This window comes from Simochromis diagramma, unplaced genomic scaffold (assembly GCF_900408965.1).
Source record: "Simochromis diagramma unplaced genomic scaffold, fSimDia1.1 OVJJ01000361.1, whole genome shotgun sequence".
NCBI lineage: Eukaryota > Metazoa > Chordata > Actinopteri > Cichliformes > Cichlidae > Simochromis > Simochromis diagramma.
Genome location: NW_024386860.1, coordinates 13,197,390 through 13,212,985, shown reverse-complemented (window position 1 = coordinate 13,212,985; position 15,596 = coordinate 13,197,390). Strand labels below are relative to the sequence as shown.

General features: G+C 40.1%; 1 protein-coding gene across 4 annotated transcripts in view; it reads right to left on the bottom strand.

Moving 5' to 3' along the window:
• The window catches only part of sema6e (sema domain, transmembrane domain (TM), and cytoplasmic domain, (semaphorin) 6E), a 150,012-nt gene extending 134,800 nt beyond the window's left edge, over nt 1-15,212 (bottom strand). For 3 of the 4 annotated variants that reach the window (XM_040030639.1, XM_040030642.1, XM_040030640.1), the window contains exon 1: nt 14,976-15,212. The gene's annotated coding sequence lies outside the window, so the exon portion shown is untranslated. The remainder of the gene's footprint in view (nt 1-14,975) is intronic. The other variant, XM_040030643.1, reaches the window with a different exon arrangement.
• Between the last annotated feature and the right edge of the window lie 384 nt (nt 15,213-15,596).

Below are 15,596 nucleotides of genomic sequence, written 5' to 3'. Positions count from 1 at the left end.
GCAGAATTAGCATAACGTAATTACACTGGGGAACGATCCAGGCTCCAAGGAGCAAGACATAACCTGTAATTTACCATAGTGCTCCCTATGCAATTGACAGTCAGGCTATGATATTGGAGATAAATGTCGAAATTTGGGCTGTTAGCTTAACTGATGGTGCATTCAGTATGATAATAACCACGGTCTTGCACACAGTGAGCCTGACGAGCAGTCCTGCAATAGCTCTTCACCACTTTTCCTCCCCTCCATGGGGGTATTATCATGCTAATCTAAAAGACAAGAAAAAATACATTTCAGTGAACAATGATATATAATAATAGGAAGCAGGGATCTCTGAAACAGTGAGGAGACAAAAGAAGGTATTTTCACCCTGCTCCGCTAAGCATTGTAAAGGGCTGACAAATGGACACAGACATTATGCTGGCTGGTTAATTAAAAGAACATAGTCTAATTAAAAAGATCTTCCTTGTGAATAGACTGCCGTCTATGGAGTTACTGACCTCTGTCTCCTGCACATGTTGGGCATAGGCCAGTCAGCAGCTCTCTTCTTTCACAGATTTAATTTTCAAATCAGAGGGGTTTTGACTGACGAGCGGCAAACACAGTAGTGCGCTGCAGGAAGTGCACTAGATCTCGGTTGGGGTGCTGGTACTTGATAAACGGCTTTGAATTGCTATTATATAGTCAATAAAACTTGCACATGACATTTGATTTAATTCCCTATCTTTCGTGCAGAACTTTTTCACAAAAAGGTCAATATATCGAGTTTTTCAGTTAGTACAAATTTGAAATGTGTTCAAAGACAGTTTGACATAGCAGAATAACTTTAAGGCATAGTCGTGTGTGCATTTTTTTTAATGACTTGAATTGTTAGAGAGCAATGTTTCTGGAACATACAGTACTGTCTTTATGTTTTGCTCAAAAATTGGAAAAATAGATTGATTTACTGAAATGTGCAATGTGAGTTTGTACAATTCTAACAAGCCTGAAAGTGAAAATGTGGTAAGACCACCTTTATTCTTCAACATAGCCTGAACCCTTGTAGGCAAACTTTTTTTTAATCATTTCTTTAAGTAGTCTTCAGGAACAGTTCAGCCTTTTCTCCCAGTTTTCCTTAAGAATGGCTTTTTGACAGCCACACTTTCACTGACGTCATTTCTGATGCCAGTTCGAATGGCGTGCATGTGTGTCATTATCTCCGGCATTTTTCATAGATTCAACTAAAGAAATAGGAACAAATTATGCGTTTATGTCCCAGGCAGTAAAGTGCTACTAAAGTGCCTAAAGATACAATTTAAAAAGTTTTCTGGTATGGGTAGACAACACTGGCCCATCCCTTGAATTAGGTGCCTTTTATATGCTTGATGATTCATAGGTCAGAGTCAAGTGTTTCTGAAAGATCTTTAGAAATCGAAGAAATCTACTTCTCAAGACGCTTTGGAAAAGAAATTACAAAAAAGACACTTATGGCAAAAATATTTTAAAAAAAAAGAAACAAACAAATAATAAAAACCATTATATATGGCATAGCACTTTACTTTCACTGGAAGAAGTTGGTTGTTTTATCACAAAACAGACACCAAGCCTAATGTTTGCACTCTTTTATTGTGTCAATATATGTTACACACCCCAAACCCCATGCATGTGACAATAATTCTGCATTAGTCCATTTTGTTTTACCTGCTTGTATGAGACAGATAAGTAGGTAGGAAAAAAAAAAACTACTATTTGCAGCATCCCACCTTTGCCTCCAGGCTGACACAGCACTTTACACTTCAACACCACTAAAGCGCCTGTTAGCAGTTATTGTATATCTTCACACAGACACTGCAAACATTAACAGTAACTGTAAAACTAATAGCAATTACCCCTTTGGCACATCAGCCATCTGTTAAGTTATCATTAAGGTGGGGGATAGTACAAAAAATGATGACAGTAATGTTGGAACTAGAAAGCAAATGTTGAGTCCTGCGTGTCTGTAAAGTCAACAGGCAGTGTTAATTTATATCACAGCTATTTGCAAGCTTTCGGAAGCTGAGATAAGCCCACTAGCAACTAGACAAGAGCGGCACCCTACTTTACCAACTCTGATCAGCAACAAAATTCTGACAACAGAAACATAGCACAGTCAGACAATCTGGTATCAAAGTCATACTGAGTATTTCCTGGGTATTGATATCAAATGTGAAATTCTACTATTGTCACAATCCTAGTAGAAAGGGTTTGTTACTAAGTAATCCAGGAGAAATATTGCCAACTCAGTGCCACTTTTAAACTCATTTAAATTCCATAGACAAAAGCTATCCTGTGAGATCAAACCTTATTTTTCCAGAAGGATCTGACAGCTGCTGGTGGACAGAGTTGCACTGTAAAAGGTTGACCCACGACAAACCTACTTGGGTCTAAATGACTAAAATCTTAAAACCAAACAAAAGAAAACTATGAGACACTGCAATTTAAACAGCCTTTCCTCTTAATCTTGTCATATTGTGGAAACTTGGTATTTGATAACTTCACGCCCCACAAACCAGTAAGAATCCGGGGTGCCTCACACAGAGGGGAAGCCCCCCACCCCTCTTTTTTTTTGTTTTTTTTTTAAAGAACCCACATATTTCATAGTTGAATGACGAGAAATAGTGTTTGTTTAGTGAATGTGCAAAAAAAATACAGCTCAACTGAAATACACTTAAGTGTACATAATAAGTTAAGGTTTGTAGCTCATAGGACTGTTCTTTCTTGCTGCAAAATTGACACCTAATAATGATAATTTTAACAAAGCTGTATAAACCTGCTTCAGAGCAGCATAAACACTCGTACCATGTCTTTCTGTCCAAGTTATAAAACTGGGCTTGATTCTCCTGGCACCTGTAGCTACAGGCCAACACTAATGCAGACTGTCTGTGTTTAGCTGGAGGGCTACTGTCAGCCTCAGATATGGCCCTGAGAGTGAAAGTGTAGGTGTTGCCCCCCCCTCCCTCATTCCTTTCACCCAGCTGCATGTCATTGACTTGTGACATTAAAGCAAAAGTGTGGTCTGCTGGTTTGTTTACCCTCAGCTGGCTTTCATGCCATCAGTCACTAAAAACTGCCCCTCAGGGAGAGACGATGGAAGCCGGGAGGACAGAGAGGGAGGCAATGAAGACAGCTCAAACAAGGTTTCATTCGCTGGAAATTGGAAGTTGCTCATGTGGCTGAGTGGGTGTGTTTTGTTGTGTTTGTGTGTCTCTTGGTGGAAATAAGTTTACAGCCTCAGAGTAAATTAATGAACATGTTTTTAAAGCCCGGCGCAGTCATCCACATCACTGTGGAGCGCACACACACACACACACACACACACACACACTTATGCCAAAATTATCATGTGCAATTACTCTAAGATTGTTTTCATGTTCGGGGAATTATAGTTTGACTAACAGAATTTTTTGACAAGCAACATGACCTTTTCCGTCACCAGTGGATATCCAAAATTCAATAACACAGCTGCAAATTGACATAATTGATGGTTATTTTATATTTTATTTATATATGCTCAAGTAAGAAGATTCAACCTTTGTTTCCATTTGCTTTCTTATTTAGTCACACTCACTATAACCCAATTATAAATGTGTCATGATGCTTTTTTTGTAATGCAAAAAGAAGAAAGATGAACAGCTCACAATCTGAGATAACACATGAAGCAAGAAATGTTAACTCGGTGCTCAAATGATCCTCTGCTTATTTGATTAGGGAATAAGCAGCAATTAAGTTGAATTCAATTTAATCTATTGCAAAATCAAAACAAAAGTAATTTCCGTGCATTTACTGAGGTCAAGACTAGGGATGGGTACCGGTGTCCGGGGCCATGATGGCACCGGTTCTGACATAAACGGCAGTAACCAGACCGAAAAGCAGCGCACATTTCGGTGCTTTATTTCGGTGCTTTTTTTTTTTTTCCTAAGCTGTGATACACTTTAGATTCTAGCCAATCATTTTACGTTTCCAAGGATAGTAGGCGGGTCTAGGTACGTACGTTCTTTTATGCAGAGCTACAGATTAAAATGCCCAAGGCGAAGCGGTCAAAAGTCTGGCTGTACTTCACAGCAAAAGATGCAAACTCAGCAGCCTGCAACAAGTGCTTTAAGGTGATACTGTGATACTGTCAAAGGAGGTAACACCTCAAATCCGATGAAACACCTGGCGACGCATAGCGTTTTTTTTTTTTTTAAAAGCAGAGAAATGCACCGTATTTGGTAGCTTGCTGCAAGACCTCACACCGTGCACATCTACTGCGGGTGGGTTGCCAGTTATCGGACCCGGAGCAACATCCCCCAAAAACCCGAAGAATAGAGTCCTGGCCCCTAGCCCTGCCAGTGTAGCAGAAATGAATGACGGGTGATGACAGCAGCAGCAGCCATTCTTCTCTGCGTGAGTAGCTTAATGTTGTTCGTGTGTAATTTAGTAGGCTAACCACGTTATTAAATTAATGCATGTAATGGAACTAGCAAACACCATCATAGCTACATGCGGCTGTCTTCTTGTTTGATGGCAGATACTCACTTCACCCTGGCCAAAAAGGCTAAAATGACCAAAGAAAAAGTGGAAAACAGCTAAACATGAGAGGTTTTTGGACAAAGTTTGTGTTTTTTCCATTGATTAAGCACTGCTTCCAGCCAAGAGTGATACCATATATGCCCCATAGCTGCAGAAAAGGCTAACATTGTTATCTTTTTACAAACAAAAAAAAACAAAAACAAAAAAACAAAACAAAAAATAGCTGAACATGAGAGGTTTTTGGACAAAGTTTGTGTTCTCCATTCTTTAAGCACCGGTTTGAGCACCGTTTGAGCACCGGCACTGTTTCAAAAGTACCAGTTTGGCAGTTGTTTTTCTCTGATTTGTGTCATTAAATTCACGTTTGGCGTTTTTAGTCTATGGTCAAGAAATAAAAATAAGCAACACAGTGTGACATTTTAATTCTTCTTAACATTTCTTTGCATCAGTGCTTAACCATCAAGGGATTCATGGTGACTCTATGAAGAATTCCTCTTTTTTTTCCCCCCCCTAACCACAAGAATGCAAACTCATACACAATCACACAGCTGTGGTAGTGAGTCAACACATGGTTAATAAACTGGTACACACACTCTCCAAATGGAAAGAGTTCAGGGCACTTGAGAGGAGGAGGAGGTCTGTTTTACTCACCCTGGACCCCTGCCCGGTTTGGATTCATATGACACTAACTGAAACCCCCTGATAAACCCTCCCCCTCAAACACTGATATAAAAATAGCCTCAGTTTAATGGAAACAAGCCCGGAGTTCTGAGAAATGGATGAAAATGACCAAGCTAAGTGTAGGCGAGCAGACTTATCGCACATTGTCCAAGCCAAACATTCACTGCACATATGGTGACCACTAAAATATACACAAATAATAGCATGAGAGCGTCAGAGCAGATTAAAGCGGCCAACATCCGGCCCCAAATGCTCACACAGGTAAAACATTTCATACTCACCCAGGAATTCACAGTTAAATCTTAAAAGAAAACACACTATAGATTCTAATTTTAACACATTACAGATTTAAGCACAAGGGTATGCAGAGTGTTGTTTGCACAAAATCAGCCACAATTCCTATCTGCAAAGCGCAGGGTGCATGCATAAGAAATCGGATAAAGACCCCGAGGGAGGCCGAGAGTTGGGAAGCCAGTCTCGGTTCCGGAAAATATCAATCTACCTTCCACCTAAATTTAAGGTTTGCAGAGTTTAACTTCTGCTATCCATTTAAAGTAAGACCAGTACGGTAAGTGCATGTAGACTTGCCCAACCTTTCAAGGAATGGGGTCAAGTGGTTTGGGCTATTTTTGGAAAGTTTGGAAATTAGATGCATTTATGATCCTCTTTCAAAGTATGACTGTCATATTACCATCCAGCTGTGAGAAGAGCCCATTTCATTTTCAAAAGATGTGAGATAACTCCCTGCAGAAAAAAAATCAATTCTCCGACCACTTAAATGAATTAAATATGTGAATACCTGTCACCTGAGTGTGTGGAGAATAGAAACGAGGAACTACTACTGTTTGAAGGCATCAGTTGTGGATGAATAGGACAGGAGGGAAGGAGGGGAAAAAAAAAACGTAGGTTTTTAATTTCCTGCTTCATTTCACGTTTCAGGGCCATAAAAATTCTCATTTCAAAAAAACTGCAATAAGCAACAATGAGGCATGATCATAACTCAAAGTTACTTCAATAGCACCAACACACCAGACCCCTCCTCCCTCATGCAGTCAACCTAATTGCTTCAGTCGAGATCTGACAAGCCAGACAATTTCTGTGCAACAGATTATCAAAAGAGAAACCTGAGAAAAATCAGATATTCAATCTCTCAGTCTCACTCTGCCAGAAACTCTTAACCCACATTGCTTTGCATCACCCAATTCGTTCCGCATATCTGCTCTACAGCCTTAGCGATGGCCATTTCAACATCAACACTTTGCACACTTCCTTCCAAGTCTTTCAGTGCAACCCACTTCTTGTGGATTTCAATTATGTTTGGCAAACCTCTCAAATGTGAGAATTTGGCGGGGTTCTCTTTTTTTCCCCCCCATTATACACTTGATACATTTATGTGCATGCAGACCTGGAAGTATCAACTCATTTTATTGTTATTTCCAAAAACTAATCAGTTGATTTATAGTATGAGAAATAAAATAAATACAGTGGCTTAAAGTGCAATATGACACTTACAGTTGCTTGTTTCATATGATCAGCTATCAAAAGATTTACTATGAAAACAGGCCTCATTCTGCATTTGTGTTTGAAAAAACAAAAAAAAGAAGTAATAATGCCAGCAGCTCCAATATTGCTCTAAAACATTAGCAGACTGGATTACTGACACAACATAAATTCCTTACACACGGTACTCACAATCTTTACAAAAAATAAAGTCTCTCATCCTCGAAATGCGCAAAGCAGGCATGCATCTGACTAAAAAGTATCACTCTGTTTAAACAGCAGACTAATGAAGAGTCTAAAAACAACTGTATCAAAACAGACACGGGTGACAGCTGATTCTCAGGCGTCGTTAGCCGGCTTAAACGAGGCCAGTCTTTTTTTCTGCCACCCGATCTGGATCAGCCTTGTTTTCTCTCAGTTCACCATTTCAGGAGTTGTGAGATTTTAATCTGTGCCACCAAAAGCTCTGTGTGTAATGATATCCAGCCAAACATGTAGGGACAAACTAGCCCTTTTTATATAACATTTTTTTTAAAAAGACCCAAATGTTTGTCTTGGATAGAGACGTGCTCCAATTCAAAGCAATACATGTCTGTAACAACTTATTCTACGGAAAATAAGCTGTGCCTAATGTTCTTTTTGAAAGTGCAAACCAAAACAAAAAGAGCTCTGGTTATCGTGTAGGTCTTTGCCAGGGACAAAGATGGATGGTTACATTTCCTCCAGAAACAACAGCTGTTTGTTTGCAGGAAATAGAAGAGTAACTTGGCTGTTAGTAGAAGCTGTGATAGCCACTGTGGCTGAACAGGCAAAGAAAAAAAAAAAAACAGCTCCACTAAAAGAAGCAAAAACTTCACAAATTGAAAACAGCATTACAGTCTTGCCCACACCACTTGATTGAGAGCCAATCTCTGAAAAGTGAGGCACACACAGAAAAAAAAAAGAAGAAAGAAAGAAACAACAACCAGCAATGAAGATGAAAATGCTGAAGAAAACATGATACTGCACAACGGAGAAAATAGATAAACATTGTTGAGAACATGCACTATAAAAAGGCTCCAGGTCTAGTGGAAAGGCAATCAAAAATTGTCAGAAATAAAACAGGAAAATGCACAGGAAAAAAAAAAAAAAAAAAAAAGAACTTCATCATACTTAAACTGCCATACTGCCAACTAAAGGACTGATATAATCTTTTGTGCTTAATTGTCAAAACACAAGAACTTCAAAACTGCACTGATGCAGCGCAGAACTGAAATAAGTTAATTATTAAGGCAAAATTAATCTCTCTCTTATCTTTCGCTTTACAAGCGAATAAAAAAACAAAACTCAAAACAAAACCCAAATCAAAGATCTACCAGCCCTCCTGCTCTAGAAAAACAAAAATCCAACACGAGGAAATGTTGCTGGGCTGCACAGCAAACTGGCCAAACCACATTACTACAACTTCCACATTCATCTTGTGATGCACTCAGCAATAAACCAAACTGCTGGAAAAGGAGCTGCTAAAACACATTTTTTTACGAGTATTAAGAAACCCAAAACTCCTTTGGTTTATTCCATATCAAATCATTACAGTTTTTGAACAATTTCTGCTCAAAGTTTCTGCCTGTAAAATCTATAGTTTAAAATTTAGACATATATAATTATAGCTGTATATAGCAAATATGTGTCTGTCTACTCATAACATGTTTCTTGACTAGCCACTATTCAAATGTTTTGTTTTTTAATGCATCTGTCCTGAATTATAGATCCTGCTTCAATGTTGTGGCCAGAAAGGTCATTGAAAATTTCAGGTTTTTATCTTTAACAGTTTTGAAGATGTTCCTGTTCAAACATTCAGATTTCAAAGTGTGAAAAACATGCTAGAAGTAGGCTGACTTTCCCATTTCAGTGAATGTATATGGATATGGTCGAGCTGACAATGATTAGAGAATGACCCCAATTATTACCAGAATTTGATCCATCCGATACAACATCATTTGGAAAGTGTGGCGGAGTCATACCAATGTGATTATTTTCATGTGTGTGGGGAGCCAACAGGAAGTCAGCTGGCCTGTTTTGGCCAGAGGCCGTCTCACTTACACACACTCAAAAAAAGTGTCATAAACAACCAAATATGACCTAATTAATTCACATTAGCAAAGCTTTTGTAACTGACAGAAGCAAGTGTGCAACATTTCTCTTTGCTACACAGCATTTGTAACATATCATGGCTGTGTTTCAGGCGATAAAATACATAGTTTGTTCCCTCCCTCACACACTAATTTTAAAGTGTAGTTTTGTGTTGTTCTGTACTCTGTTTATCGAAGCCAGTTGTTCTGGCATAACTAATACAGGTTTTTGTTCTTTGTTCGATCTTCCCCATATGCTACACCAGCTGCAATTTTTCCAGTGTTTCGGCCATTATGTGTGTGACACAGACTGGGCAGTCTCAATAAATTGCACTGCTAAAAACAGTTAGATGGGACAAAGGATCGGAATCGAGAAACAGTTCTCCACATTTTTCAATCCATTGGAATTGTATGCCTTTAAGCCTCTAAGCCTCTAAGCTCATCAATTCCTTTTATCAGAGCTGGCATGTTTTTCTGAGAGTCACACATCGCAAAACAGTGACATTAAAGCGCAGAGTTTTTTGTACACTTGGGCCTTTTTATAGGTTTCTACAATGTTTTTGCGTGGAGACAAAGATAAAATCAGAAAACGAAACACTGCAAGATAAGCTCAGTAACAATGCTGATATTAATAATCAGATATCCAGCTGTCTACTTTAGTACTTTCAAATGCACTGAAGTAATAGGCAAGTACAAGCCAACTTTAGTGCCTAATGTCTGATCATTTTTATTAACATACCAGCATGTTTAAGTACAGCACTATGAAAAAGTCTTGACCTGCCCCCCTTTTTACATTATATTTTGCTTAAAAATTAGAAATAGGTGCAGTGCATTGAATGCAAACATAGGCGTAAATACAGTATATAAGTCAATATTTGGTATGACCATTTATTCTTCAACGTACCCTGAACTATCTTAAGGAAAGCTTGAGATGACTGTTGTTGTTGTGATTTGGTGTTATGTAAATAAAATTGAACTGAATTAATTTGATTTGAATTTAATTGAATTAAAGTTTTCTTGTAATTTCTTTAAGTAGTCTTTAGGAAATTCGGATGTTGGTCGTCTTTAGTTACGTTCTCTGTCAAGATGATCCCATACTGCCTTAATGTTCTGCATTTATGATGTTACTTTTGGTAACTATTGGTAAATAGCTAAACAACTAATAAGGTCTCAGGTGTACAGTATATACACCATTTGAATAAAATTAATATTTAGTTAATAAAAACATAAAACATTCACTGTAGTTTCCAATTTTACCAATACAAGCAATAAGGGCGCGAGACTGGAAAGTCATGGAGCAATTTGTTCCATGTTAAGCCTGACTGGCTAATCAATGATGCAGGAGGACTGCCCACATTATGAAGTAATTAAGAGATCATTTGGAGCAACAAACTGGGCCCTTCTGCCATTCCCCAGCTGACCCAACTAAGTGTTCAAGAATCAAGAGCTAGTATTTATGACCAGAGGCTACTTAAAGAGACACGTGTTTCCTCATATCAGTTGCTTCCTACAATTAAACACAGAGGCAAGAAATGGAATCATAAATGTGGGGATTTTTGCTCTCTGTGGATGTAAGAGAGCCTGTTGTGATGTCTGCATTATCTTAATCTTTGGGGAGCTCTGCTACTGACTGTTGTGGTTTTCAAAATAAGCTGGAGTCTGTGGATTGTGGGTCACACAGCTGAATGGGCATTTTGGAGGATCTTTGTGCTTATTCAATAGATAGATATATTATTAGCTATCTATATATCTATATCTATATCTCTATATATCTCACTGCATTAGCTACTTCTCCACATAGAATATGCATGAAAAAATGACAAGAATTTATTTTTGGATGATTCATTTTCTTTCCATTCAGAAGAAATCCTTTTTGTGGTGCATGCTGCTTCCAAGCTTCCCCGTAGGTAGCATACACAGCCTCCTTGTTACACAAATCAAAGAGTGAGTGTGTCTGATATCTGAAGATAGGTATTCTGTCCTTCATCTAAAGGGCAACTGATATGGAGTGAGAGAGACAAAAAGCACGAAACTACAAGTATCATTACTCGACTTCAGCATTTTTAAAAAGACAAACCACACTGAAAACAGTGAAACCTCAGTGCATGACTTAATACAGAAAAGAAACAAAGGAGAATAAAGCTGAGGTCTGATTTTTGACAAAGACTCCTTTGTGATACACGAGACCCCCATTTAGACTAAAAATATGAATTTGAGCTAATTTGCTGACATTGAGAGCCACAGGTTATATTTTCCACTCCCACTGCTGGACTGCATCCACCATGCTTCATGAAGTGTTACCAGACAGTCATCCTGTGTTCCTGCCGCACTGCATGTGGCTGTGGCGAGTTGGAAAACGGAGACCCAGTCCATGTTTGACAAGGGGTTAATGTTTCTGAGGAACAGCTTGACAAAACCTCAGGAAGACAGCCAGTCTGGATAGAAGCACCAAGGCCTGTCTCTTGTCCAGTTTGTGGTTTGCCGCCTCCCGCCATCTTTTTCTTCTTCCTTCACTTCTTTCCTCTAGCCTTTCACTGAACTCAAAGGTTTTCCTCCCAAAACTTACACACTCATCAGCTTGGCTATAATTTTCAGTTCTGCACTAACCACAGGACCACTTGCGGGATGAAGCTGCACGCCTGTTTTTGAAATCAAAAGTAATAATATGCCTGCTAAGGATTCACATCTAACAGTTAATGATTAGACCTGTCGGACAAAAATTGTCAGTGCCATATTCACCTTTCCTTTCAACAAGCTGCGACAATCACAGGAAAACAGATGCAGCTGGCAGTATATATTATGTCTGTGCCACTGGCAATCTGTAAATGAACTTTAAAAACCACACAGGCTAATAAACCTGGGAGATACAGTACACTGAATCAGCAAAATGATGAGCAACAGCTTTACTTCAAGGCACAGTAAAGAAGCTCCTTCTGCTCAGTAAGAAAAAAAAAAAAAAAAAAAAAAAAAAAAGAACCAACTTAAACCCCCCCAAAAGCTACACTAGTCAGAATAATAACAAAGACCCACTGGCTATAATGCAAAAGGCACGAGGTAGGTTTGTATGATAGTCTTAAACTGTGCATTTGTAACGCTTGATTCAACATGTTAATGCGATTTCTTACCAGCTACGGCCAAACCAGGCCAGACCTGGAGGCCAAGGCCTTGTGGTCCCAGCAGATAGCCTGGACCAGCCTGTGCTGTGTCAGCCCTGGATTATGGATGACAGGGAGCCTGCGGGGCTGACAGGTAATAATTCACTCCCCAGGGGTCCCACATCCTTCGCTGGACACAACGCAACCAACCAGGAAAGAGCAGGGGGGGAAGCAGCCTTGGACTTCACATCCTCATAACCCACCCTCTTCCTTTTTTCAACCATGCCCTTCAAGAAGCCAAGCTCTCATTGCCTCCACAGTTGCCACGGGTTACCAGCCATTATCAAAATGAAATATGAGGTGCCACAGACCGGTGACTCTCTCAGGTACAGGGCCAAACAAAGTCCCATATGTTGCGGATGAGGAGTGGCGATTAACTGTTGCTTCCTGAAGCACGGCACTGCACCCACCCTTCTTTAGACATCAGCAGTTGCACAAGTGCTTAAAGTCTAAAGCGCTTCAGACAATTTTGAACATGATGTGAAACAAAATTTATCCCAAAATATATTATCTATGCCCTCAAGTTCCACTGAGCTCAAAATAGGGCACAGCAATTTACCAACTTCAAATTCGCCTGAGGGTTTAAAGTGTCTTCATCAGTCCTGCTGAAGTTCATCTTTTTTTTTTTTTCTCTTCTTCTGACCGATCCAAAGTGCAGACTAACTGTGTGTGTGTACATACGCCTATGTTCTGAGTACTTTATCTTGATGATGAAAATGGAAATAGGCTTGCTGAATGTCCCCCAAGGGCCACAGTCCTCAGCCCCTGGTTAGGAGCCTATTTCAACCATCATTACCCTGAGGACCATTAGGAAGATGCCATCTGCACACACAGGGCCCCTCCATCGGGGCTTCTTGTCACTTCAAACTAAAAGCAAGCAGCGGAATGGAAATTGGAAATAAAATTACACACTGCGCTAAATGCACCATTAACCATGCTAACTGAGCGACCGACCTATCAGGGCCTGAAAATGAGAGCTGGACGAAGAGCAAGCAATTTTCAGCAGTGACAGGGAAATGAACGCACTGCTGGTACTTTGCTCTCGCTCACATTCACAACTATAACTCACCCATCAGCAGAATGTGACTTTCCTAATGGTAAGAGAATGAAAAAAAACAAAAAACAAAGAGTTGGTTCATTGCGACTGTGGGCGACAACCACAAATGAGGGCTGAATGTAGATTTGTATGAACTGTGCACAGTACAGATGGGACCACAGACCACCACTGCTGCTGCTGCTTAAGCATTGGATACGTTACACAGAAGCATCCCACTAGTCCTGCACAACAGCAGCAGCACCTTTCCTCTGGTTAGCGCACCAGTTACATGTCAAATAAAATAACCTGAAGGCACACTGCAATGTCCTCGCAGCAGCAAAGAGTGCCAAGTCATTGTACAACTAGGGTAGGAAACCGCAAGCCATTAGTGGCTTCATCATCCTATGATATCACTGCAGCAGCTGTGAGGAGTGGGGACAAGGCAAAAAAAAAAAAAAAAAAACCCCAAAGAAGGTCACAAGATCTAATCACACTTTCTGCTTAAACATCTGACTGCTCGAGGAAAACATCATGCAACAGCCAGAACAAAAAGGCACATGCTAGACGAGTAAGTGCTGGCTCTGCTGTTCAATCCAGGCAAAGCAACCCTTAAGCTGAACATGAATTTTTAAAATGCCTGGGAAACTTTTGCAAGGCTACAGATACAGCAAAGAGAAACTGCAGAAGCGGGCAGCCTTTGAGTTAAGCAAGAGGGCATGCAGTCTACAATATCACCTTGCAAGAGTCCAGGATCGAAAAGGCAGTGGTGTAGTCTGTCAGTGTTTATGCACAACAGAGATTTATTTATTGTTGAAATGTTCTTAGCCTCAACTGAAACTGAACACCCACTTAAGGAAATTAGAGGACTAATGCACAACGGGCTGAGACAAATCGTGGTCTCCCTTTGTGCGGAGGACGGTTTAAAAGCAGCCACGAGCATCTATTTCAACATAAACATTCACCAGCGACTCCTAGGAAAGCAGGAGAAGAGAAGAAAAACACAGGTTTCCAATTTCTTTCTGCATCGTAGGCAACACTGAGGTCTAATGCAGGTTCTCCCGTTGAAACCTGTTAGAACAATGAGCTCATCGTTTTCCCTCCGAGTTTGGCATTAAGACAAGTAAGCGTGATTTAAGAGGTAAAATCTGTGCAGAGTGAGAGGGAGATGTGCCGTTTCATAATAATCCAACTGCCACGTAATTGCTGCTTTTCATTTCCAGAAACTCACACTGATTTCCCCCCTCTATCTGATGGTGAAAAGGAAGCAAATTCTCCATTACGCACTAATCCCCCGCTTTTCTCCCCTTCTTTCTTTCTTTTGTTTTTCCACAATCAGGTCCTTGATAAACAAGTTTGGGCTGCTTCCGCCAGAAAATAAACCAAAAATTCAATTAGTGTCTCAGGCGAGATGCCAGTCAGAGACGTGTTATCGGTTGCTTATTTGTGATAAGTTGCTGGGGACTTGCAGCAACAAGAGAGAAAACGTGTATGTCAGGGTTTCATATGACTATGCATATAGTTTTCGCTGCCGATGTTAACACAGCTTCCAAACCCGTCCGTGATACACACATGAAAATAATGAAAACAAAAAGGAACAGAGCTACTGCAAAAAAAAACAAACAACTATTATATAAAACTGGTCTAACCCTGGCTGATGTCAGATTGTAATTTCTGTTATTCAGTTACCAGTGCAGAAAAAACGGGGACTTCGAAACACAGCCGAGAAAAACAGAAAAGCAGCGGCTTCTCCGGACCATAAATGAAACTCCGGGAGAGTACAGGGACAGTTCAGGTTTATTAAAAGCGTCTGATATGTTGTTTTCAAGTGATTATCGTCGATCTTCACATGCCTAAATAAGCTCTCTTCTGTGGCAAACTTAAAGCATCTGTCTCGTAATTAGCAAAGTAAGCACAGCTGCAACAGCATCGCCAAAGTCCTCAACTAGTAAACGAACCACTTACCTTCGTGCTTCCACCTTGAAAATACACACGTCGCAGTGTTTCTGAGATACTGTCGCAGAGAACAAGCTGTAAAGTCTCGAGAATGACGAAGGAAAAAAAAGCGGGGTTGTTAGTTTTAGCTAGTTGTTTCTGAAATGGTTAGTATTCCCAGAGCGCCAGCGTAGCGAAAAGACGCCCCTCACTGTTGTGACAGGACTGAAGCTGGTTAGACTAAAATCACAACACCTCGGCTGCACCTCAGGCCACGCCCCCGTAGTGCTGTTTGACAGGGATTCAAACCAATCAGCGAGTGAATTTAGGATGAGGTTGCCTTCGATTGGCCAATGGAGCAGTTTTTTTGCGCTACGCCCCGCCCCGTAATGCTCACTTTTCTCCCAGATGTTGAATGCCTCAGCACCAGGGTCCCCATACAGTTTAGCCAGCCAATCAGAGCGCGAGATACGGGGTTTAAACACAGATAATTTAACTTTATGGGAGGAGTTGAATCTATTTAAACCAATGTGAAAGTACTTTAGCCGCACTATTATCTTGCACATTAGCCCGCACTATAGGGCATTATAAAATGTTTGTTAGAGAATTATTTTTCTTAATTCAGTTGTTTTTTTTACAGTTTATAATAAA